Raw genomic sequence first — 24945 nt, forward strand, 5'->3', positions numbered from 1 at the left:
CAGTGCTTGGGAATCCTGGGAATTCTAGTTTATTATGGCATCTGAGTTGTCTGACAGAGAAGACTAAATATCTCACAAAACTACAGTTCCCAGAATTCCCTAGCATTCAGCCAGACAAATAAAGCAGCCCTGAACTTGGACCATTGTTAGCGGTTGGCTTGGAGCCTGAATAGGGTTCTAGAAGGCTGGTGGCTTTGGTCGTTGGCTGCTTGGGAAGAGGGGCTCCTTCTGGGTTTCCTTGGCAGGAAAGGAAAGGTGGGTGCCTCGAGATGCCTATGGGAGACCCCTAAATTTGGTTCCTTTGTAAGAATGCTGACTGAGGGGGAAGAGAAGGGTGATGGATTTGGTCCCCAGGGAGGTCCCAGGGCAGGCAGGGCAGGCCACACAACATTCGCTAACTCCCAAGTCAAATCCTGATTTCCCTTCTTTTGCCCAGGACCTAAACCTGGACCATAAAGGATCAGGTTTTATTTGCTTTCTTCTCCTGTAACAGGTGTTTTTCCTTGCCCTTTTTACACGTAGCAGTAAAGATACGATACAGCAGGGCCTGGCATTGAGCTTCCAGTTTTCATGCATGATCTTCAGACAGGAGATGAGGCTGCCTCTTCTCCATTTTGGAGGGAGCCCAATTTCAGGAAAGAGGAAAGGTCAGAGGTGATGTGAGAGCAGTAGCTTATTATAATTTGCAAGGCTTAGGTCATTGGTTTCTTGAACTAGAAAAATTGCAGGGGTCTATGGATTGGTTTAGTTTCTTGCTTTCTCTCAGTTGTGGTGGTACAAGGGCTCACTACTATACTCTGCATTCGCCATCTGGCTAGAAAGAAGGAGGCTAAATTAAATGCTTTTTATCCTTAGTTTTTTGTGGATTTTTTGGGCTATGTGGCCATGTTCTAGAAGAGTTTCTTCCTGACGTTTCGTCAGCATCTGTGGCTGGTATCTCTGAAGATGCCAGACACAGATGCTGACGAAACGTCAGGAAAAAACTCTTCTAGAACATGGCCACATAGCCGGAAAAACCCACAAAAACCTATGGAAGCCGGCTACGAAAGCCTTCGACTTCACACTTTTTATCCTGTCTCTCCAAGCAAGTGAGAAAGAATAATTCTCTCATTTCCCCTTGATCTGGGAACAGACCTTTAACATTTTCTCTCTTCATTTCTACACAGGAAAGTATATTAGTACAGTGGAACCTCGCCATACGCATACAACCCAGGTGCCAAAAAAGACCCATAGAAATTCTGGACAGACTCATTCAGTCTCTGTCTCTATTGGTGGAGGGCTATTTAGACCAAGAAACCCATTGATCTTCAAAGGATCTCCAGTTTATTTAGTTTATTTATATACAGTGGGTTCTCGCCTTACGCCGGGATCCGTTCCGGATCCCTCCGCGTAAGGCGATTTCCGCCTATGCTCAAGCCCCATTGGAAACAATGGGGCTCATGCACAGCGGCGTGGCAGTGCGGGGGGTGCAACGGGCGCGCGCGCCCATTCAATTGAATGGGACGCGCCGCCCCTTCCGCCCCGTGCGCGCCCCACGGCTTGAGCGCGTATGCTCAAGCCGCGTAAAGCGCGCCCGCATATGATGCGGGCGCGCTGTACATCCATCCTTTCTCCCAATATAGGGACTCAGGGTGGCTAACAATAAATTTAATACAATACAAATTAATGACAATGCAAATGTATTAAAATTATAACTATTTTTTAAAATTAAACTATTTATATAATTACACCTTGAAAAAACCATATACAATTGCACCTTGACCTCTAAACTGCATAGCAGTTCAAACCTTATTTCTCGTTTTGCTTAGGATCCAGCCCTTCAGGCATCAGCATTTCCAGAAAGGAGAGAAAGTGGAAGAGCAAAATACTTTTTGTTTGGAGGAAGTGTCTGTCCAGGTTCTGTCCTCTAAAACTATTAGAGCCTCTTTGATGCTGTCTTTGATTCAGAACATATGATTTTAAGGCATCTTGCACTTCTATCTCCATCCAATAAACTTTTGAATTCTTTGAAGCATTCTGTTTTCCTGGCTGCCCATCCCAAGAGTATGAAACATAGCACCAGTCATGGAGATTCAGTCTTTTTCTTGATGGGGATACAGAGCGAAGGCCACAGAATCCCCACTCCTGACATAACATTTGGCCCAGTTCATTGCAGATATTTGACATACTTAATGTTAGAGCCAGACTGGGAGGTTTTGGGAGTTCCTGTCCCTCCAAAAGTAACTTTCCCAAGAGCACTCTAGGTCTTCCTTCCAAAGACCAGCAGTGGATGGAGAAGGAGGCCTTGGGGAAGCAGAGGAGAGCTTGGCTTGACCCCCAAGGACTCTCCCTTGAAGGTTTCCATCTCTCTAGGAAACGGTGGAACCTGGGAGGGAGACTGAGGACTAGGGCATGCTGGGAAAAGCTTCAGGGGAGCTTATGGGAGCAAATGTGGGTCTTTGCTTTCTCCTCCCGATTACTTTCCTGCTCTCTTTTGACAGCCTTGAAGTCAACACAAGGTAAGCTCAATGGTGGAAAAGATTACCAAAGCCATCTTCCCTGTATGCAAATGCAGAATGACATCACTGCTATGGAAGGCTCTCTTGACCAATCAGAGAGCAAGATGAAGGTTCTTCTGGAAGCTTCCGCAAGAAGGAGATATAAGGCCTGAGAGACCAAGAGACAGTTGGGGGAATTGTGTCGGTTGGAGATCGAGAGAGAGAGAGTTAAAGAGCGGATCTTGGAAGTTAGTCTCAGAATTGGACGTTTAGGTTTATTTATTTGTTTTAATCCCTTGTATGAAATATCTTGCATGACTTATATTTATTATTTATAATACATATCTCCTTGGAGTATCTACTACTTGACGCTCCTTTTACACGTATTTTGGTTCAGTTGATGCTTGGGAAGATCAGTAAAGAAGTAGAAATAAGGTTCCTTAACCGGTTCCAGTGTAGGTTAAGGGAAATCCTTTTATAATTCACTGGGTGGAGGCAGCGTGATTTAAGGAATTTAAGGGTCTGCTGGGCTAAGAGCCATAACAGGGCTGTGGTTTGGCTGCTTGGACCCCAGGAGATCATCCCAATCTCTGATCCCACGCATTGTGCAGGTCATACTCTCGATGTGGTCTTCTGTACAGAACAGGCACATCTGTGGGTGGAGGTAGTCCATATCTCCGCAATGCCATGGACCATGGACCGTTTCCTGGTCAAGGTTGGGCTGAAGGTCACTATTCCCTCCGTTGGGGGCAGAGGACCTATTAAAATGGTCCCACATAGAAGCTAGTAGAGCAATGGCTGTGAGATCTATTGGAGCAATCCTTAGATCCTACAACCAGGCAGGGGGTCATCTGATCACACCAGCTCTAAAAATAATTCAGAGCAACGTTATAGCTCAGATCCTATATGGTGCTCTGTGTGGGGATGGGATGATTCCCAATTGGTGAAACTGGAGGCCATCCAGAATACATCTTTCAAGAAATTGCTTCTACTTTCACCTGAAACACCTGCAGCTTTGGTTCGGGATGAGGTTGGCCTCCCTTCCATCAGAGCTCGTATTCATTTTGCTTTATTTAACTACTGGAGATCTGTAATAGGTTCTCCGGTTAAGGTTTTTCCTAAGTTGTGTTTCCAACATTTACCAAGCTGCAAAGTCTGGAGTTTAAGATACAATAGGTTGCTTGAATCATATCCTGCTCTAACTGAAAATCCTTCTATCCGGAATTCAAGAGAGAAGCTTCGTGAATACATTTTTAACCATGATGTGTATCTGGATAGACTGGCTATTAACAATTTGAAATTTTCCAAATGATTTAGATTATATAAATTGGACTATCAGAGGGCTGTTTACCGAGGGAAGCTTAGATTCCCAAAGCTTAGGCAGGCTTTTACAGCTCTTCGTTTCCAAACAATGCCTCCAGCCATGATTGATGGTATATATTCACACACACCTACGGATTCCCGTTTATGTATTTGTGGAGCTCCAGAAATTGAGGACTTAACTCATTATCTGCTTTTTTGCTCATTATATACTGATCCAAGAACTAAATTTATGGGATCTATTCTGTCCAATTTACAGTGAAAAGATTTTTTTCTCCTGTCTGATATGGATTCTCAGGTAACTTATAAGGTTTCACTGTTTGCCTCAGCAGCAATCAAAATTCGAGAAAGGTTAATAGCGGACATTGCAGTTGATTGTCATGGGGATGATCTTATCTAAACTTTGAAGTTCTTTTTAATGTTGTTTTATTTAATTGTCTGGAATTTTATTATGTTTAATGTATAAAATTTGGATGTTAGTTATTTGATGGAGCATTTTATAATTCTGAATTTCTGTCACCGATTTTACATTTTAATCATGCGAATGGCCTTTGGCTTAAGCATTAATAAAAAAAATTGATTGATTGATCTAATGCTATTGAAGCCTATGCTGTGTGATGTTCTTTATTTGGCACAAAAATCTCCCCCAAATGAGGCATCAGAAGGGAGGTTCTCTCCTCTGCCCCACTTTCCACCAGGAAGGGGGCTCCTCAAACCCCTTTTTACCTTCAGATCCCCCTCCCCTCCATGGCCATGCCTCTCTCCAAGGGTCCCCCTGCCCTCTTTTCTCATAATAACCTCCCAAGTACCTGGGCCCCAAGGGCCCCCCGAAGGAGGGGGAAGGGAAGGAAAGAGGAAGAGGCGGACTGGCAGATCCCCTGCCTTTCTTTCGGGGGAGATTGGGGTTTCATTCCTTCTTACAACATTCCACCCCCCCCCCCGAAGACCCTCCAGTCAATCCTTCAAACGAACAAGGGCTCTCCTCCACTTCCCTCCCTCAGAGAAGGCTGTGAGGGCAGCAATGGCTTTAGAGGCTGAAACTCTGTATGCACATTAGCAACCAAAGGCCCCTCCTGAGTATGCGCAGGGATCGCAAGGCCCTTGCTGCTGCTGCTGTTGCTGCAGCTGCTTATTCTACTCTCGGCCTTTGGAAGAAGGGAAGGAATACGCCCTTCCTTCCTTCCATCCTTCTTTCCTTCCTTCCGGAATGGAGCCCAACCAGCGGAGCTGGACTCAGGAGAGAAAGGCTGGGAAGGCTCTGCTTTGTACATATAGCTCTGTTTCTCTGAGTGTGAGTGTGTGTGTGTGTGTGTGTGCGCGCGCGTTTGCCTCTGTTCTTATGGCTGGGAATGGAGCTGAGGACTGAGGAGAGAAGAAAGTGTCAGTTTTGTACAAATTCACAACTTCTGTCCATCAATGAGTCCAGTGTGTTGAAACAGCAAAGAACTTTATTAAGAACACATAGTGAGAAATTCACCTTTTAAATCAGAGCTGCCCTCCCCAAGCCAAAGAATACCTTAAATCCCCAAAACCAAAAACTCCAGCCTCTTCCAAACCTAGACCCCACCTCCAATTCCCACAGTCTATGCCTCATAGGTAAAAAAGCCCCCTTTGCCATGCCCAGAAACTAGCCCTCTTTATGTTAATACCAACTGTCTTCATCCAATATCCCACAAATTCCAAAAGCTATCATTCCCTTAACTATTCTATCCAGCTGCAACAAATCCCACCCCTCTATCTAGCTAACCTATTCCACAACCCATAATCCCCAGCCAAATTTATAAACTAATGCAAAGAAATATACTAATAGTAATTAAAACCAAAACTTAACAAAATATAGCTTTAAAACTTAAACAGACATATCGACAGACAAACCTAACACACAAAATCACAAGGGCCTTTTCTTATCACCAGCGGACTGAAAATATATTCTTTGTATTCATTCTTGAGAAAAATAATGTCATTTCACTTCTGGGATTTGTGTGGCTTCTCTCCAGTATGGACTCTATGATGTCTCACTAGGTTTGGCCTCTGAGAAAAGCATTTCCCACAATGCTGGCATTTGTACGGATTCTCTCCAGTGTGGACTCTCTGATGCTTCACTAGGTGTGCCTTTGAAGAGAAACATTTCCCACAATGCTGGCATTTGAATGGCTTCTCTCCTGTGTGGATTTTCAGATGTGTCACTAGGCATGACTTCCAAGAAAAACATTTCTCACAATGCTGGCATTTGTATGGCTTCTCTCCTGTGTGGACTCTCTGATGTCTCACTAAGTTTGACTTTGAAGAAAAACATTTCCCACAATGCTGGCATTTGTAGGGCTTTGCTCCTGTGTGGATTCTCTGATGCAACGTGGCAAACTTTACTTTATACATTGAAGAAGGAAGAAGATTTTGATAACTCTCTGTGTTATAATTGAATCTCTGAGCAGTAGCTCCTTACCAGGAAGAGTGTGGGAAAAGAAAACCTTGGACTGAGGAAAGCTGGACTCTTTTGTAAATTACTGATAAACACGGAGGTAAAAAAGAGGAGTAAGCTTCTGAACTTATTTTTCTGTGGTAGGTGCCTGCTACTCCTTTACAGACTATTTGTTGTATCTAAGCTGAAAGTCACTAAGTATTGAGTTGTATGAAATTGATGTAGAAAGTTAATAACGGATCCTAAAGCATTGGAATACCTGAATGTTTGTGTTTACAAAAGGGGTTTTCTTTGGTGCATTTGAATTAACAGAAGGATTTGAATAAGATTGGATACTGGACACTGGACTGGACATTTGATATCTTGATAAAACAAACTTTAAACATTAATTTGGAGAGTGTAATTGTTGGACAACGAAAGAAATTGGAAATATTGGGAGTTGACTGCAGACAGCTGGGAAGACAGCAATTCAAAAGTGAGATAAAACAGCGAAAGGAACACAGCTGGAGCTCATTACGGACAGCTGGGAGTACAGGCTGAGTAAATTAAGAGAGAGAAATAACAACGTAAAGATAACAACCAGACCTCACTGTAAACAGATGGAAGGAAGGTGGAATTAAAAGACAAGACAGTGACGGAAGAGAGAATCAGACTCAAGGCACCCACATATTAAGGGGAAAACATGTAAAGCAATAAGGACTATAATTATCTGCTTCCCATATTGGTATTTGATATATGGATACTTAATGTTTAGTACGGATATTGGTTTTGCATGAATAGTAAATTAAGGATTGTAATCCTCTAAAGTGAGTAAGGAAATTAGGAGAAAAGGTAATAGGTAAAACATAAGTGAATGGAAACTAGAAGTATGACGGCGAGAAGAGGATCATTGGGGCAAGCGGACATCTCTGCTATAATACTACAAGAACTAAGGGAATTTTAAAAAAATTAAGAAGGAGATACGGGATGAATTGAAGGATAACAGGAATGAGATAAGGGAGGATATGCAGAAAGAGATAGATGGATTGGGGGGGGGGGAATAGACAGCTAAAGAGATATCAGGAGTGAAAGTGGAGGTGGAGGAAGTATTAGAAAGAACGGAAAGTCTGGAAAAAAACAGAAGAATTGGAAAAGGCTCAATTAAGGGACCAACAGAATAATCTTCTGCAGGAGGTCAGATATAGGGAAAGGGCAATTAAAATTAGGGAAATTAAAGAAGAACAAGATGAACAAATATATCACAAAATTATACCTATGCTGGCAAAATATGTGGATATTGAGGAGGATTTGATGGAGGCACAGATTGATAAGATATTTAGACTTAGCTCAAAGATAGCAAAGGAAAAGAAATTGGACAGAGACATTACGGTATGTTTTACAAGATCAAGGATGAGAGAGCAAATATTGCAAAGAAATTATGAGAAAAAATTGATTGTGGAAGACAGAATAGTGGAAATTTATAAGGATTTACCATTGCAAATAATTAGAAAGAGACAGGAATTCCTAACAATATTCTTTTGCAATAAGAATGAGATACTGTACAGATGGGACAAGATAGAAGGAGTGATCTTTCATTACCATCAGAGGAGATATAGGATAAGTACAATAGAACAAGCAAAAGCCTTTTATGAGAGATTAAGCAGAGATAACAGAGAGCAAGAAGAAAGAAATAAAGAAAGGGACAAGAAGGAAGGAGAAAGTGTAAATAGACAAAAAGAAGAAAAGACCCAGAGAAAAGGGCAAGGAAGGAGAGATTAGGGATTAAGGAAGTAAATACTGACAATTTGGGAAACAAAAGCTCAGAAGAGGGTTACTCAGGAGAGATAGGAAAGTCTACATAAAAGACATAAGAACCTCTCTAAAAGGAAAATGGGGCTTAAAATAGTTTCGTGGAATGTAAAAGGAATAAGCCAAGAGAGAAGGAGAAAGCATGTAATGCAGTATCTAGGGAAGAATCATTTTGATTGATTGTGTTTACAGGAAACAAAAATAAAAGATGGATATATAAAATATTTGAGAAATAGTAAATTGGGGACATTATTTTGTGCCACAGTAAATAAAAGGAAGAGGGGAGTTGCAATCTTTGTGAATAAAAGGTATGCAGCAAAGCTACTGAAGAAAGATAAAGACGGTAGATTCTTGTGTGTGGAGATTTTGATAGATCATGTTAAATATGTACTGATTAATGTTTATGGGCCATTAGAGAAGAAGGAAACCTTTTACAGAAATTTGGCGGAGGTTAAGAGAGAAGTTGATAATGACAAATTAATCTTGACAGGAGATTTCAATGGAGTTCTAAATCCAATTTGGGACAGGAAATCCCAGAAAAAAGTAATTAAGAAAACACAAGGAAAATTACCAAGAGGTTTTTTGTTTTAAAAGAGGAATTTAATTTGTTAGATGTTTGGTCACATTGTAATGGGAACAAAGGAGGGTATACCTTCTATTCAGATGCACATAAATCCTTCTCAAGGTTGGATATGTTTTTCGTGACGAAGCAACTGGTTACTAAAGAGAAAAAAATGGAAATTTGGCCAAGGACGATGTCGGATCATAATATGATAGAGCTGGAATTAAATATAAATTGGGACCAAAATATAGGATGGAGAATGAAAGAGGATATCCTAGATGACAAAGAATTTGTAAATAAGGTAAAGAGAGAGTTAAAGATGGTTTTTAAAGGAAACAGTGGAAAGGAGGTAAAAATGAAGGTTGTATGGGATACTAGTAAGGCATTTGTAAGGGGACTATTTATACAAAGAACAATGGAAATAAAAAATGAGAAAAGCAGAATGAGGAAAAAATTAGGAATGAATTTAAAATTAGAGAACAAAAACTACAATAAACAAAAGGGGATAAAAATAATGAATGGAATAAAACTATTGAAAGAACAATTAGAGAAAAAATGACAGAGGAAATAGCTATAAATTTAAGAAGATCAAAGCAAAATCAATTTGAGAATGCTAATAAAATAAGCCGACGGATGATAATAGATTAAAGAATGAGAGAGAAAAGAAAATGATAACTAAAATTAAACAAAATAACACAATCATAACGGAACAAGGGAAAATTAAAAATACTTTCACTACATATTTTGAAAAATTATTTGAGGAAAAAGGTGAGCAGATATATTCAGAAAATCAGTTAATAGAAATAATTGATAAATATAATGAAATAAAATTAAGATCAGAACTATAGTGTTTAGGTCTTCAGCTTCCAGGACTGGGTGCAGTTAGCATATCAACTGAAGGAGATAATAGGCACTCCTCGCCGTCACATGTATCTGAGCTGACATCTGGAGTGATGGATCCAGGAGCATCCCCCAAACTACTAACATAGTCCTTTAGGGAAAGTGTGACCCCTTATACAGGTGGATCACACGTGTCAAACCTCCATACCTGGATTAGGATCTCCAGCATTACGCAGCTCTGTCTTATCTGGATTCAGCTTCATTCTGTTTTTTTCTCACCCAGCCCATTAATTCTTCAAGACATTCATTCAGAGGGGAGATGCCTTTCTTAGTTGACGCTGAAGTCCGGGACATGGAGAGATATATCTGGGATTCCTCAGCGTACTGATAACACCCCATGCCATGTCTCCAGATGATCTCTCCCAGCAGCTTCATGTTTATGTGTCCTAAGGAACATCAGATTTAAGCTCCCTCTCAGAGGACCAACTATCCCCAAGAATCTCCATCTAGAATCTGCCCAAGAGATAGGACCAGAACCACTGCAATGCATTGCCTCCTCGTCCCCAATTCCTTCAGACGTTCAAGAAAGATGCCATGGTTGATGGTATCGAAGGACCCTGAGAGATCCAAAAGCACCAGCAGGGTTGCACTTCCCCTGTCCATACTCAAGCGATAAGAGATAATCTACTAAGGCGACCATAACAGTCTCGACTCCGTATCCCATCCTGAAGCCAATTTGAAATGGGTCTAGATAATCTGTTTCATCCAAGACCACGTGGAGTTGAAGAGCAACAGCTTTCTCAATCACCTTGTTTAGAAATGGAAGATGGGAGACCGGTCTGTATTTGTTCATGTCCAAGGGATTTAGGGAGGGCTTTTTCAGAAGCGGCTGTACCACTGCTTCATTTATGGAAGATGGAAAATAGCCCTCCCTCAGAGATGCATCTATGATATATCTCAGGTGAGTCCTAAGTGCATCTCCTCCTTGGATGACTAGCCATGAAGGGCAAGGGTCGAGGGGGCAAGTTGTCTTCTTCACACTTCCAAGGAGCTTGTCCATGTCTTCAGTACTCACAGATTTAAATTGATCCAGGATGATCCCATTCACAGAGTCACTGGACACCTCACCTATAGCATCAGCAATAATGTCAGCATCCAAGTTGGCTCTTATCTGAGAGATTTTATTTGCAAAATGGTCATTTAAAGCATCACAGTGAGCTGTGGAAGGCTGTAATAATGGGTTCTCGGGGGGGGGGGGGGGAGTGCCTGAGTCAGGTCCCAGATTCCCCCCTCCTCCCCCCAAGACCCCAGAGAAAACTCCCCCCCCCCCCCCAATAATGTTGTTTCCAATGCTATTGAAGCCTATGTTGTGTGGTGCTCTTTTTTTGGCACAAAAATCTTCTTCAAATGAGGCATCAGAAGGGAGGGCCTCTCCTCTGCCCCACTTTCCAGGATGGAGGGGGCTTCTCAAAGCCCTTTTTATCTTTGGACCCCCCTCCATGGTCATGCCTCTCTCTAATGGTCTCCCCTGTCCTCTCTTCTCATGATAACCCCCAAGTACCAGGGCCCCAAGGAATCGCCCGAGGAAGGGGCAGGGAAGGAAAGAGGGAGAGGAGACCTGGCAGGCCCCCTGCGTTTTTTGGGGGGGGGGAGAAGAAGGGATTCCTTCTTCTTATAATCCCCAAGCCCCCCCAGAAGATATTCCAGCCATTCCTCTGAACGAACAACGGTTTCCCCCCATTTCCATCCTTCCTTCCCTCAGAACAGAGTGTGAGGGCAGCAATGGCTTTAGGGCTGAGACTGTGCATGCGCACATACATCCAAAGACCCCTTCTGATCATGCGCAGGGATCACCAGGGCTTTACTGCTCCTGCTGTTTATTCCATTGGCGGCCTTTGAGGGAAGGGAAGGAGTGTGCCGGGGGTTCAGCGACCTCCCCTTCCTTCCTTATTTTGAGGACACTTCGAAGAGGCCGCAATGGAGCCCAGGAAAGGCAAGAAAGGAAGGCTCTGCATTGGAAATATAGTCTATGTATAGTCTACTGTATGTATGTAGATATAATACACACACACACACACACACACATATATACATATATATAAATGTATGTGTGTTTGCCTCTGCTGTTCTTATAGCTGGGAATGGAGATGATGGCTGAGGACAGAAGAAAGGGTAAATTTTGGGCAAATGCAGAACTTCTGTACACCAATGAGTCCAGTCTGTTGAAACAACAAAGAATTTTATTGAGAACACATAGTCAGAAATTCAGCGTTTACGTCAGAACTGCCCACTCCAATCCAAACAATACATTAAAACCCCCAAACCTAAAACTCCACCCTCTTAAAACCTAGCCCCCACCTTCAATTCCCACAGTCTAGGCCCCACAGGTAACAAGCCCCCCTTTGCCATTCCCAGAAACTAGCCACCTTCCTGTTAATATCAGCCTCCACTTTCTTCAGCCAACATCCCACAAATTCAAAACGCTATCATTCCCAAAACTATTCTAACCAACTGCAACAAATCCCAGCCCCCCATTTAGCTAACTTATACCACGAACCACAATCCCCAGCCAAAGTTACAACCCAAAACAATTATCTATCCTATTAGCAATTAAAACCTAAATCGAACAAAATACAGTTTTAAAACATAAACAGACATATGGACAGAAAAACAAAATCACAAGGGCCTTTTCTTAGCACAGCAGGACTGCAAATATATTTTTTGTATTCCTTATTTACAAAAATAATGTTAGTTCACTGCTGGCATTTTTATGGCTTCTGTCCAGTGTGGATTCTTTGATGTCTCACTAGGTCTGACTTCTGAGAAAAACATTTCCCACAATGCTGGCATTTTTATGGCTTCTCTCCAGTGTGGACTCCCTGATGTCTCACTAGGTCTGACTTCTGAGAAAAACATTTCCCACAATGCTGGCATTTGTATGGCTTCTCTCCAGTGTGGACTCTCTGATGTGTCACTAGGAATGACTTGCGAGAAAAACATTTGCCACAATGCTGGCATTTCTATGGCTGCTCTCCTGTATGGACTTTCTGATGTGTCACTAGGTCTGACTTCTGAGAAAGACATTTCCCACAATGATGGCATTTGTATGGCTTCTCTCCAGTGTGGACTCTTTGATGTCTCACTAGGTGTGACTTCGAAGTAAAACATTTCTCACAATGCTGGCATTTGTATGGCTTCTCTCCTGTGTGGACTCTCTGATGTTTCACTAGGTCTGACTTCTGAGAAAAACATTTCCCACAATGCTGGCATTTGTATGGCTTCTCTCCAGTGTGGACTCTCTGATGTGTCACTAGGAATGACTTGCGAGAAAAACATTTCCCACAATGCTGGCATTTGTATGGCTTCTCTCCTGTATGGACTCTCTGATGTTTCACTTGGGCTGACTTGTCAGAAAAACATTTGCCACAATGCTGGCATTTGTATGGCTTCTCTCCTGTATGGACTCTCTGATGTTTCACTTGGGCTGACTTGTCAGAAAAACATTTCTCACAATGCTGGCATTTGTATGGCTTCTCTCCTGTGTGGACTCTCTGATGTTTCACTAGGTCTGACTTCTGAGAAAAACATTTCCCACAATGCTGGCATTTGTATGGCTTCTCTCCAGTGTGGACTCTCTGATGTGTCACTAGGAATGACTTGCGAGAAAAACATTTCCCACAATGCTGGCATTTGTATGGCTTCTCTCCTGTATGGACTCTCTGATGTTTCACTTGGGCTGACTTGTCAGAAAAACATTTGCCACAATGCTGGCATTTGTATGGCTTCTCTCCTGTATGGACTCTCTGATGTTTCACTTGGGCTGACTTGTCAGAAAAACATTTCTCACAATGCTGGCATTTGTATGGCTTCTCTCCTGTGTGGACTCTCTGATGTTTCACTAGGTCTGACTTCTGAGAAAAACATTTCCCACAATGCTGGCATTTGTATGTCTTCTCTCCTGTATGGACCCTTCGATGCATGACAAGGATTGACTTGTAAGCAAAATGGCTCCCACAATGCTGGCATTTATGTGACTTCTTTCTTGTGTGGATTCTCTCATGACTCAAATGTTTTTCTGTAAAGAAGCACAGTGACAGATAAGACTGAAAATCAGCGTTAAGAGAGGAGGGTGTTACCCATGATTTAGCCCTCATTAACCCCTCCTTATTAGAGATTAAATTAAGAGAGTTTCTGTTAGTAACCCAAGCATGACCCTACTGCTTATGCCCCTAAATCCATGGAACAATTGTATCCTTATTTATAGGAGTTAACAAAGAAGAGATTGGAGGGGGACTTAAGGGAATCACTGGAAGCAGATAGTGAGAAAAAGGAATGTTGCAAAAATATTCTGTTAAACATGTGGAGAAATAGTTTGATTGGCAAGTGGCATTATATCCTGTGAGACTGCCATAAAGTCCTGAGTCAGAGACCAAGGCATGATGAAGGCTAACTGCAGAGGTCCCTTCATGCTGTGTGGCACCAGGAGATGACTCACAACCAATACAGTCTACAGCTCACATGTGGATTGGTGTGGATTAGAGTTGTGTGTACAAGGGATGGTGAAGTTGATGGAAGTCGGAGAGGAGAGCTTGCAAATAATTGTATTATTAAGAGCAGGTAACTGTTAATGTTGCCAGATATTTGTAGCAGATTTTTTTTGGAACAGATGTAGAAACACCCATGTAATATCTTGAAATAATTATGACCAAGAGTCAGGTTATTACATTTTTATACAACTTCCATTTTGGAATTAATAGGATTGTATACGGTGTTTTCTGCACTATATCCATTTGACTGTTCTGTTTTATATGAATCATTTTAGAAGTTTGAAGTTAATGAGTGGGTTGCCACTATAAACACTATAAACACGCCATGTGCAGCTTGTATTCTGCTTGAAATGTTATATAACTCAGCTTGGGAGATACTCGATTAGGATACAACTTTCTAAGCAACTGTGCCAAAGCTACTATTTTAAGTCTATATTTCTCAAAGTTATTTGGGACAATTTTTACCTGCCAGGTTTAGGATTTCATTTTATGGATTGATGTTTACCCTTATTGCTACAATACAAATTACTTCTTGTGATGCTTTGTGTGTTTTTCAAGCTAGGCGATCCTGGCTTTGCTCCTGCCTTCCCCTCCTGGATCCCAGAGGCCTGATCCCCTTCCTTTTCTCCCTCTGCTCTCCAACCCTGCCTCTTGCCCATCTGCACTGCTTTACCATTTGACCTTCAGCATCTCTTCCCTGCCTTTCTGTTTTTCACATTGCCTCCATCTCTCTATCACAGAGACACACCCACAGAGTGTGATGCACAAAAGGGACACTTTGAGGCTCATTTCTTGAGAAAGGCAAGACAATCATTATACAACTAATGCATTAGGAAAGGCAGAACAAGGAGTCTGGGACCTGGTTTCTGATATTAGTGAGGGTCAAGTGTGAGGGATGAGCCTTAAAACAACCTTAAGGGATCTCTAAGACAGGGATGAACTACTGTTGGGAAGTGGGGTGGTCACATTGGACCCCAGGGGATCTCAGGGGAAACCCCAAATTGTGTTGCCTAAAAATATGGTATAATGTTTTGCCCCTCAATATCCCACAGCATTCCTTTGTGGAGGCCATTTTGCCACTGTTGGGCCCTCTCTGATCCATTGCAGGGCCAAGGGAGGCCTTTTTCCCATGAAGCCTCTCCAGAGCCAAAAAAGGCTGGAAGAGGGGCTACAAAAGCCAGGAAATTTGCTCAGGAATGGGCTGAGGACCATTTAGGGGCAAAAAGCATTACTCTCAATGGCTCCTTCCCACAAAATTCCAGAATTGGCAGTTTAGGATTGGATATTGAGAATCCTTACAAAGTGGAGAACAACAGTGCCTCACTAAAACTAGAAATTCCAAGATTCCACAGGAAGTTGTTATGACAATTAAATTACGTGTGAAAGGGAACTAGAAATGGTAGTAGAGCACAAGTTGAACATGTGTCAACAGTGTGATGCAGCAGCTAAAAAGGCCAATGTGATCCTAGGCTGTATCAATAGGAGTATAGTGTCAAGATCAAGGGAAGTAATAGTTCCACTCTATTCTGTTTTGGTCAGGGCTCACTTGCAATGATCTTGTGTCCAAATCTGGGCACCACAATTCAAACAGATGTTGAGAAACTGGAGCATGTCCAGAGGAAGGAAACCAAAAGGGTGAATGGTCTGGAAACCATGCTCTCTGAGGAATGACTTAGGGAGCTGGGTATGTTTAGCTTGGAGAAGAGAAGGTTAAGAGTGGATATGACAGCCCTGTTCAAGTATTTGAAGAGATACTGAGTATGGAGCAAGCTTGCTTTCTGCTGCTCTAGAACAAAGGACACAGAACAATGGACGCAAGTGTTAGGAAGGATCGAATCAGAGGAATTTAATTAGCTCAAATTTACAAGAGGCGTGTCCTAACAATGCACGCAGCAGATTGGGTCCCTATGTGTATACTAGAGGTCATATAGTCCAACCCCAAGAAACAGAGACTGCAATGTCAATGAGTTGCAAATAAAATATAAACATTTATTAAAGCCACACAACCAAAAAGGGATCACACACGCACACACACATTCAATGCTAAAGCAAGGGAGGGGAAGAGTTGGGGGTAAAGGAGAAAGGATAGAGGCACCGTTGAAATATTTACCTTAGGAGTCTTCTCCAAGCGACAGATGTGAGGGATGTTGGTAAGTGAACATGGCAGCGGGGAACAGAAAGCAAGCGGCAACCGCGATGGCTAGGAGCTAAGTTCCAGCGGGCTAAGCTAACAAGAGGCCCGAAAGAGACAGTGGGCTTTGGCTTGCCCAAGTGATTTCAGCAGGGCACAGTGCCCAAGAGAGCTCCGGAGCGATTGCTCAACAGAGTTGAGGTTTGGAACTGTAGCTCAGAAAGCCCAAAGGAGGGCTGGAATCTGGGTCTTATTTATACTGCAATACGTATCCTCAGGCTATAGCTACCTGCGGAACAAAGGTCTTCATGGCTATCTATTGACTAAGACTAAAGTTAAACAATGGATACACAAAAGGGTCTGCCACTTCTTTGGGAGAAGACTACTATGTAGATGGCTGGGTACTTAATACCATCAATAGGTGAGGCAAACTTCCTTTGTCCTCATTCAGGTTGCCTGCGACAATGGCAACTCCCAGAACTGGTTTTAAAGGTTTAAATCTACCTTTCTGCTTTAGCCATGGCCTACTAGGCTTGTCTGGCTACGTGGTCAGCTCGCTTATGGGATAATGGCGGCTGTGATGGGGTCAGTCAGGGGTCATGATTTTTGATCACTTGGTACCCAAAATTTATATAAATCCAAACTCGATCACACAAGCCACAGGAAAAAAGGTTCCACCAAAATATTAGGAGGAACTTCCTGACAATAAGAGCTATTCAACAGTGGAATATACTCCATCAGAGCATGGTGGCATCGCATTATGGTTGTTGTTGTTGTTATTATTATTATTATTATTAATTTCAAATTAATGGACATGGAACAATGGATGCAAGCCACAGGGAGAAGAGATTCCACTTAAGCTTTAGGAGGAACTTCCTGATAGTAAGAGATCTTCAAAAGTGGAATATACTCCCTCAGAGTTTGGTGGAGTCTCTTTCTTTGGAGGTCTTTAAACAGAGGCTGGATGGCCATCTCTCGGGGGTGCTTTGAATGTCTGTTCCTGCATGGCAGAAGATTGAACTGGATGGTCCTTGTGGTCTATTTCAACTCTTTGATTTTATAATTCTAAAGTGGAATCATAGCACTCTGACAGTGAATTATGAAAGGGCACTCAGTCTTCACAGGAAGGGAAATGGATTCAGGTTCCTTACCCACAGAGGCCACATTCTCATAATTCTCCATCATCACATAACTGTACATCAGTCTCTGTTTCTTCGTTAACAGTTTCCATTCCTCCTCAGTGAAATATACAGCCACATCCGGAAAGGTCACCTGGAATAGAAAATAGCCCTGATCCAGAGAGTGACTAAACAAAAGGGGAGGAAAGCACATGGTGCATTGCAAATATTATTTCAACACTTCAGAATTCAGTCCAGGAAATAAACTTTAAATTCTGCAAGACAGCAAAAAGCTACAGCCTTTGAGATCCAGTTTGTCTCGAATCCTTTCAATATAATATACAATATGATAAACAATATAATTTCAGCCATTTCTGGAATATTATTGATTGATTAACATACTGGCTATTCCAACATGTATATTAGTTTTCATTTAGCCATATTTCACCTAATTTCAGAGGCAAATTTCATTTTTAAAAAAAAGTTCTGGGGAGTACTCTGGGCTTGAGGGCCACTGGGCCCACCCTCAATTTAAGCCCAGAGATATTCTTCCATATCATCCAGCATTTCACAGATGGGGAAAGCAACACACATGTGGACAAGCAACACCAGAAGGGGGTCAAGATGGCCAAAGTTGTTAATGATAAAGATCACACAAGCGAGAAAGGGTACAGCATTTTGCTTTTGGCTTAGACTCCTGGCAAGGGCAAGACCCTGCCCCCTTCTCTCCTCCCCTCTCCCCTCTTTTGCATTGATGGGCTGTAGACTCTTTTGAACCTGGAATGCACTTTGCAACACCTTAACTGACCTGAAGAGAAAGGAGGAAATGGGAGGAGGAGAGTGAAATAGGACATTTCCTAAGCCCCTGAAAAAATGAGGAGACAGAGGATTAACCAGGACTCTCTCTGCCAAACTGGGACAGTATCTTCTCCGCTTGCTTTCATGATCCAGCCCAGACACAGATGAAAATAACAGTCAGGATGGCAACTTACCAAAGAGCTGTTAACCCTCGGCAGCCTCTTTCTGTTGGAGCCCAGCTCCGTCTGCTTGGCCTTTGTGTTGGCCATCAGGTGGGCAGGGGGATCCTGGTGGCCCTGCACTTTGGTCACTTCCAGCAAACAATGTCCCAACGCTGTGTACAAGGGGATCGCGATGAAGTTCCTGAGAAAAGAGACCAGGGTAAGGCTTGCAAGAAAGCCTGCAGCAGTCAAAGACACAGAGAAGAGCATCCTGCTGATGACATATGCAGGTAACATATGCCTCCTTTGGGCCGATGTAGAGGTGAGCATCCCCTTCCTCCCTCTGCACCAAACAAAACCCCCTGGACCTAGCAGAGACTCACTGCAGCTCCCCTACACAACAGTTACTCCATGCCTTGTGAGAGTAGCTGGGGATCAGGGGATGGGGAATTGGAAAGGGTCCTGACTATGTCCTCATAGCTGGATGTGAAATGAGTGCATTATCTGCTGAAACCTGCAGAGGTCCACAATGCCCTCAGAGGAAGATTTCTTCATTTTGCTTCTGACTACAGAAACACAGCTGGATGCTTCTCTAATACCTCACACCAACACTCTCACCAGGCATGGAATGGCTATGCAGGATGGCTTCCACAACTGTATGGTAGGATCTGGGTCACTGAATGGCCAGTTGTAGTCTGATTCCACTCGGAGCAACACTGGAGCATAGAGGGTTGTGCTGGGTCAGGCTGTCTGGCCTGGTGGTTCCTCATTCTCCCAGTGGCCAAACCAGTAGAACTCTCTATGCTCCAGTGTTGCTCTGGGTGGAATGAGTCTACAAATGGCCCTTCCCCAGGGAGGCCCCTGGTCAAGAAGGGCAGGAAAGGAGCTCTCTCTTCTCAGGTTGCTCCCCTTCCATGGGATCCAGCCCTTCTCCCAGGATCAGGGGGCACCAGAGGATTGAGCTGATGGAAAGGGAGCACCCAATTCCCATGGCAGCCTTCTGCATGCAGAGAAGTCACAATTCTGATAGTGTCTTTGCCCATGTGGAGAGTGCCCATTTTCCACACTGTTGCCTATCCATCTTGTCTTGGGAATATCCTGTTCCAGCCACATGCAGACCTAAATCCTAGCCTCTATCTTGTGCCTAGTCCTGATCAGAGTAGAATCACTGAATCATTTGGATTTATCTATATGTTAACTCACCAGTCACTTATGGTTTCAGTGGGTCTGCTCTCTAGGGTTAACCAACAGGATTCAGGACTCCTCAGATTTTGAAATGCAGGAATGCAAATTTTTCATGCTGTGTCATCATCACTGATGAGAATTTGACTTCTCTTTCACACAGAGGAGGAGGGGGAGCACCTGCTCTATGTCCCAGGTGGAGAAGCTCTAGCTCTTGGGATGGATGAGACATGAATTACCTTACAGATCTAATCCATGTCCTCCCCTCATCATGGCCCCCTCCCCATTTAAACACTGGTCAAAATAATTATTTTTGCAGATGAGACTATTTTTCTAAGCTTAACTGCTGCGTTTCCTATGTCAGTCATAGCAGGAGCATGAAGTATGAACCTCCTCCCTCTTCTTGCTAAAGCCATATAGAAATTGAGGCATGTACATTTGTGTGCATTGTTTCTGAATGGATCTATTGTTAAAATCACAATTTCTTCATTTTTCCTTGAATATTTTTTAAAAAGATGCACACTGCTGAATATGTTGCACATGATATAACAAATATCTATAAACGTATAGGTTTATGACTTGAATATTGCACCCTGGATTATGCTCATTTGGGGTAAGTGAAGACGTATATAAATTCATTTTATAAACCCAGTGAAACTAATATTTTACAAAGTTCTAGTAAACAACACATACACACACAGTTCCCATAAAAAGGACTCACTTGCGCACTGTGTGTCTGAGGTCTGGAAATCTCCCTTCCACCTTCTGGGAAGACAATGCTGTTAGAGAGCGAATTTGGGGCTTTATGCCTGCAAAGCATGGGCTCACTCTCTCAGCTGCAACCCTTCCATACAATCCTGGACTGTAACATTTAAACAAAGGTCCTCTTTCAGCTCCAGGAATAAAGACCTACCTTCAGTACAAAGACCCTGATTCCTGCGACCCCAGAAAGGCCTCTTCTGCAGTCCTTTATGGCCGGAGCTTCCCTGGGTCAGAGGCCGTCTCCTCAGCCGTAGAGAAGGGTTGCTCTGAGTGCGAAGGAGGAGGAGGTCCACAGGGCTGAGGGAGGGAAGGCAATGGGGAAAGGTCAGTGCCAATGGCCATGGAGGGCAGAAGGTGGCAATGCCTAGGAAACTCCTCTGAGTCCCAGCCATTCTACGAATGAGTGGAAGGAGTGAGTCCAGGGGGCTGAGGGGGTCTCCTTTCCCAAAGGGGAGGGAAGGACCGGTGGACCCTTCCTAGCTAGGGCCCAAAGGGAGGGTCTCTTTCCCCACCTCTCTCTCCCAGCCCCCAAAGCCCAGCCTCCCCACTGGCCCTGAGTCCCTGCCTCCCCTTCCTCAGACCCCCACCGGCCCCTTCCTCCCTCCCTCCCTTCCTTCCTTTGCCCCAAAATGGAGGGCCAGAGGTACAAAGGGACACACTTCCTTCCTTTTGGCCCAAGGAGCCTGGCCTCCTTCTCTCTCTGGAGCCTCAGGGAGAGAAAGAAGAGCCTCTTGGTTCAACTCAGAAAAGGTTCCGGAACATTATTCCCAACAGTCAGAAGCAGCACAAAATTGCCGCTGGAACACAAAATGGCCGCCTCTGCCTCAGCGCTTGGCAGTTTGAGACCTTGAGAAAACCCAAAATGGGGGATGAAAGGGCCCCAAAGTCGGAAGGGACCCAAACAGGATTTCTGATCCTAAAGAAAAGTTTTCCTGATGGCACCCGATGGCTGTGAGAACACAAAAAGTCCCCAAACAGGACTTCCAAACCTTAACAACACCTAAACATTTCTCTGATGCTATTGAAAGGAGGAACCTGATCCCCTCGTTAATTACAATCAATAGTGAAAGATATTAATATTGATATCAAGAGTGCCCATCGCCCACAACCCAGCTCAGGTCTGTCCGTCCATCCATCCTCCCTTCCTTCTTTTCCCCATCATCAGCCCCTTTCCCAAGAAGGCTGCATCCACACTATAGAAATAAGGCACTTTGGCACCACTTTAACCGCTCAGTGCTATGGAATCCTGGGATTTTACCTTTGGACACTTAGCCTTCTCTGCCAGAGAGCTCTCATGCCAGAACAAACTACAAATCCCAGGATTCTATAGGATGGAGTCAGAAGAGTTAACACACTTTAGAACTGGATTATTTCTGTAGTGCAGATACAGCCTGAGTCAGTTGTAAAAGGGTAGAAGCACCAAAGTTGATTTTTATCCTGTTAAAAAAGGTTTTGCTTTTTTAAAATATAAGCAGTTTGTTTTTCTGTCTAATCCTTATTCTTGTTGTTTGTTTGTATGTTTATTTGTTTCATTCTTGGTAATATGAGTTATTCTGGCTTGTCTCCTTCCTTCTTGAATGAAGATTTATTAATAAGAAACTGGGGAGACATTTAAAACCTCCCAAAGGAGCTCCTTTTGGCCTTTTTGAGGGGACAAGCCTCCTCTTAGAAACCAAAGCCCAATGTTTGTGAAGAAGAAGAATAAAGCTTGTATTAAAACTATCCTCCCCATTTCTGACCCCTTTTAAAAGTCATGTTCCCCAGAAGGAGAAGAGCTGTGTATTAAGAAACCCTCTCAGAAAAGAGACACAAAAGACACAAAGGGACACACTTCCTCCCTTTTGGCCCAAGGAGCCTGGCCTACTTCTCTCTCTGGAGCCTCAGGAGAGAAAGAGAAGCCTCTGTTCAACTGAGGCCTGAGAGAAGGTTCTGGAACATTATTCCCCACAGTCACAAGCAGCACAAAATGGCCGCCGGAACACAAAATGGAATGGTAGGAAATGTACTTTTGTGAGACATTGAGCCTTCTCTTTAAGAGACCTCTGGTGCCACAATAAACTCCACTTCCCAGGATTCCCTAGCACTGGGCCAGGGCAGTTAAAGCGCTCTCAAAATGGACTATTGCTGCCGTGTGTTTTGGACCTTTCTTGGCCGCAAACTGTCCATAGCCTGCAATGCATCTCCTAATTCTGTTGGCAGTCCCTCCCTCCCAACACTTTCTCATTTCCTCCCAAAACCAGCGCAAAGCTGGCAGATGGAAAGAGGTTTTAAAGCAGCATTTCAATCTGCCATATTTGTATTTAAAAGACTAAATGTCCCAAATGCTATTATCAGTTTTGTAGCTATTATTACAGAAAGAGATAGAGTGCAAACCCCTGAAGTACCTTGATTTTCTGGAGTGAGATGGGCTTTTCCAACTGACTCTCTGTGATGATCTCCGGTGGTCCAAGCAGCCAAACTGCGGCCCTGTAATAATAATAATAATAATAATAATAATAATAATAATAATAATTTTATACCTGTCTCTTCAGCCAAAAGGCTATCAGAGTGGATTACAAATTGTTAATTAGACATTTAGACATTATGTCTCTTAGCCCAGGAGACCCTTAACTTCCTTAAATCCCGCTGCCTCCATCCAATGAATTACAAAAGGATTTCCCTTAACCTACACTGGGACCAGTTAAGGAACCTTATTCCTACTTCTTTACTGATCTTCCCAAGCATCAACCGAGCCAAGAAACGTGTAAAAGGAGCGTTGAGTAGTAGATACTCCAAGGAGGTATTCATTATAAATAGCAAAATATAACTAAAATATAAGTCATACAAGATAATAAGAGTCTTGCAGGTACAATATTTGTAAGTATATAACATTCAATTCATACAAGCTATTAAAGAAATAAATAAACCTAAGTGTCCAATTCTGAGACTAACTTCCAAGATCGGCTCTTTAACTCTCTCTCTCGATCTCCAACCGACACAATTCCCCCAACTGTCTCTTGGTTTCTCAGGCCTTATATCTCCTTCTCACGGAAGCTTCCAGAAGAACCTTTATCTTGCTCTCTGATTGGTCAAGAGAGCCTTCCGTAGCAGTGATGTCATTCTGCATTTGCATAAACCTCCCTTTACTGCCTGAAGAAGACCTCCATTGACTGGAGCCCTGTTATTACAACAACAACAACAACAACCCTTCTTTTTCTTGGAAGAGATTCACAACTATACCTTGTTTCCCGGTTGGGAAGTATAGGAGGATTCCAGAGGTTTCCATTTTGACTAAGATTAGGAGCCCCCAAATGTCCATGGAAGAGGTTTCCTAAGGCATGTGCCAGGACAGAGCGGGGAATGGGGGGCTTCTCATGGGCAAATGGCCGTTTGTCAGCTAAACTTGAGGCTCAGGGTCCCTAAGAAGGGGAGGTGCCCAGGCCCCCCAGAATCCCCTCTTAGCCTCCAGGAGAGAAAGGGAAGGGAAAGTCTGCGAGGGGCTGAGAGCCGTTTGGACCAAACCTTGAGGGCACTTTCCCAAAAGCTGGCCAGGATTGGTTTCAGGGGCTTGCATTTTCCTCTCAGAGGACCATCAAGATCTCAAAGACCACTCCCTATTTTGGATTTTGTTTTTTCATTCTGCTGCCCTCAGTGGAGACTTGCTTACTCCTAAGGTGCCATGGAGGTGACCAAGGAGTGGATGCGGTGGGCCGGAGAGGCTGAAACCACCAAGGAGAGGGTGCGATTGGCCAAGCAGCGGGCTGCTCTCCAACAGGGGAGGGCCCTGGTTAAACCATCCGGCGGAGGCGCCCAGACCCATCAAAAATCTATGAGGGAGACGGAGAGACAGCGTAGGATGAGGCTGGGGCTCTGCTTGGCTTGCGGAAGGAAGGGGCACCTCATCGCAAAGTGCCCAGAAAAGGCTGGGGACAAAGCAACTCGCCAGGCGCCGCCGAGCTCCGGAGGAGGAGCGAGGAGAGAGAATGCGGGGCAAGCCACCCACCCGGAGACTGGAACTTCGCGCTTGGAGGCGCACCCGAAGGATGCAGACCAGGACCGGAGCGTCCCAAACGGGGTGAGTGGGGGAGTGCCCATTTATTTCTTGGAGGTAAAATTTGGGCACAAGCGCAAAGGAACTATGGGGACTTTGCTGGCAGCCCTGGACTCGGGCTGCACTAGGTGCTTAATGAGTCCCAAAATAGTGCAGGCTTGGGAAATTAAACAAGAGCCTCTGCCTGAGGAGATCCCTTTCATGCAGATGGATGGCTCCATGATGGGGGGGGGGGGGTGCCCAGCAGGACACAGACAGAACTTTTAACCTTGAAAATTGCTGGACACCAGGAACCCATACAGTTTGTAATTGGAGCGACCCAGGGCTGGGACTTGGTGCTAGGCATTGATTGGCTGGTGCTTCATAACCCTGATATTAACTGGAAGAATAAGCTGCTGACTTTTAACGACCCAGGATGCGAGCAGCATCTGCGGCTGAAAGGACACTCGTCCGCCGAGATTAACCAAACCTTGACAATAAAAATGAGGGAACCCTGCGCCATGAGCTCAGAAACAGGGCTCCAACCTCCATTAGGATTCCCAGAGGTATACCGAGATCTGAGGGAGGTTTTTGAAGAAAAGGAATGCGATGTGCTGCCCCCCCACAGGGACACCGACTGCGCGATAGAATTGAACCCAGGGGTTGCCCCACCCAAACCAAAGATGTATCCCATGACACCCCGGGAAATGAGCACCCTCAAGGAATTTATTGAGAAAAACCTGGCCAGGGGGTTTATTCGCCCTTCCAGCTCGCCTTTTGGGGCTCCAGTATTTTTCAGGGAAAAGAAAGATGGAACTATGAGACTAGTAA

The 24945-nt window shown here is 43.8% G+C and overlaps 1 protein-coding gene and 1 pseudogene across 1 annotated transcript in view; both read right to left on the reverse strand.

Annotated features, from left to right (window-relative positions):
- LOC149301638 (uncharacterized) overlaps positions 1 to 23370 on the reverse strand; it is a 29826-nt pseudogene extending 6456 nt beyond the window's left edge.
- Positions 1 to 24945, reverse strand: part of LOC149301637 (uncharacterized) — a 215825-nt gene that overhangs the window by 76362 nt on the left and 114518 nt on the right. The window lies entirely within an intron of this gene.

The sequence above is a fragment of the Sceloporus occidentalis genome, unplaced genomic scaffold (genome assembly GCF_023333645.1).
Source record: "Sceloporus occidentalis isolate IW3139 unplaced genomic scaffold, rSceOcc1.0.p SCAF_21, whole genome shotgun sequence".
NCBI lineage: Eukaryota > Metazoa > Chordata > Lepidosauria > Squamata > Phrynosomatidae > Sceloporus > Sceloporus occidentalis.